General features: G+C 44.5%; 1 non-coding gene across 1 annotated transcript; it reads left to right on the top strand.

Moving 5' to 3' along the window:
- The first annotated feature begins 1,405 nt into the window (after nucleotides 1–1,405).
- On the top strand, nucleotides 1,406–1,480 carry Trnas-cga. The gene has a single exon. It is a non-coding gene; the product is annotated as a tRNA-Ser (tRNA).
- Nucleotides 1,481–1,732: the final 252 nt, after the last annotated feature.

Genomic DNA, 1,732 nt, shown 5'->3' with positions numbered 1-1,732 from the left:
AAATGGTTCAAATGGCTCTAAGCACTATGGGACTTAATATCTGAAGTCATCAGTCCCCCATACTTAGAACTACTTAAACCTAACTAACCTAAGGACATCACACACATCCATGCCCGAGGCAATATTCGATCCTCCGATCGTAGCAGCAGCGCGGTTCCGGACTGAGGCGCCTAGAACTGCTCAGCCACAGCGGCCGTTGAGATGGATTCCAAAACAACTCATCGAAGAGCACGAGAGCAAATATCAGGGACTGGAATGGAAACCTCGAAATCTCCAGTCAAACAGCAATGCAAAAGTCAGGAAATGTGATGTTAACTTTTTTTTGGAACATTACCTAGAAATGGGGCCAACAGTAACCAGTGAATGTTGCTGTGAAATGCTGTTGAATCCTGCATTGCCAATAAATTCAGAGGTCGATTGTCGGAAGGCGTTCTTTCTTTGCATGACAGCGCGCGTTCACGTACCGCCGCTCACACTCTTCAGACGCTGTTCTTCGAGGTGTTGAAGCATCGCGCATACAGTCCAGATCTCTCCCGTCGGGTTACCATCTATTTCGCCCGCTTAAAGATGCTTTAAGAGACTGTCGACTCAACTCCGATCTACAAGTGAAGGAAGGGGTGCTTACGTGGCTTACTACGCGACCAATAACCTTTTTATCCAGACTGTATTGGAAAGCTTGTGCAACGCTAGACTAAATGCATTGAAAAGTAGGGTGACCACGTTCATATATGGTATCAATAAAAATTTTGTACTCTTGTTACGACCAATACACTTTATGGAAGTGAATGTAAGTATGTGCGAGGGCGTGCTGAATAGTAATCCGTCCGAATTTATTACAGGAAAACTCTTAAAACTTTTTAAACAATACATTCTACAAACCCTCATATGTACGTATATATCTATGTATGTTCCACATCTCCTCCTAAACAACTCTACGGATTCCAACCAAACTTATTACACATAACACTTGCTTTCTGGAAAGAACCACTGTGGGGGTAATAACCACATACCTCTCAAGGGGGTGTGGGGATGGGGGGGGGGGGGGGGGCGTGCAAAAGTAGTGTAGCTCACGACATTCGAATTGCCAGACTTTATCCATCCAGTTTTTTAGAATGAGAGCACATAATGACTTACAACCAACTTTACACAAAATTTCAAACGTTTACGAGATTTTCTCTTGCTGACATCTCCCACCACCCCACGCCTCCACAACACACACACACACAGAATAACGAAAAAAAGTTTGTAACTTACTACAGTTTTGAAACTTTCTGGCAGATTAAAACTGTGTGCCCGACCGAGACTCGAACTCGGGACCTTTGCCTTTCGCGGGCAAGTGCTCTACCATCCGAGCTACCGAAGCACGACTCACACCCGGTCTCACAGTGAGACCGGGCGTGAGTCGTGCTTCGGTAGCTCAGATGGTAGAGCACTTGCCCTCGAAAGGCAAAGGTCCCGAGTTCGAGTCTCGGTCGGGCACACAGTTTTAATCTGCCAGGAAGTTTCATACCAGCGCACACTCCGCTGCAGAGTGAAAATATCATTCTACTACAGTTTTACTGTTCACGTAGTAAAATTGCTACATCAGGAAGAATTTTTAGTTTATTACTTCTTTGCTACTAATTCAATTCGCAACGAATTTTGCAGATAATATCCATATGTCCTGGATCCATATATCCGGGATGTAACTGCAACATTATATCACTATACGACACACATTTCTGGAGATATG

The sequence above is a fragment of the Schistocerca americana genome, chromosome 8 (assembly GCF_021461395.2).
Source record: "Schistocerca americana isolate TAMUIC-IGC-003095 chromosome 8, iqSchAmer2.1, whole genome shotgun sequence".
Lineage (NCBI taxonomy): Eukaryota > Metazoa > Arthropoda > Insecta > Orthoptera > Acrididae > Schistocerca > Schistocerca americana.
This window is presented reverse-complemented; position numbering and strand designations above follow the sequence as displayed.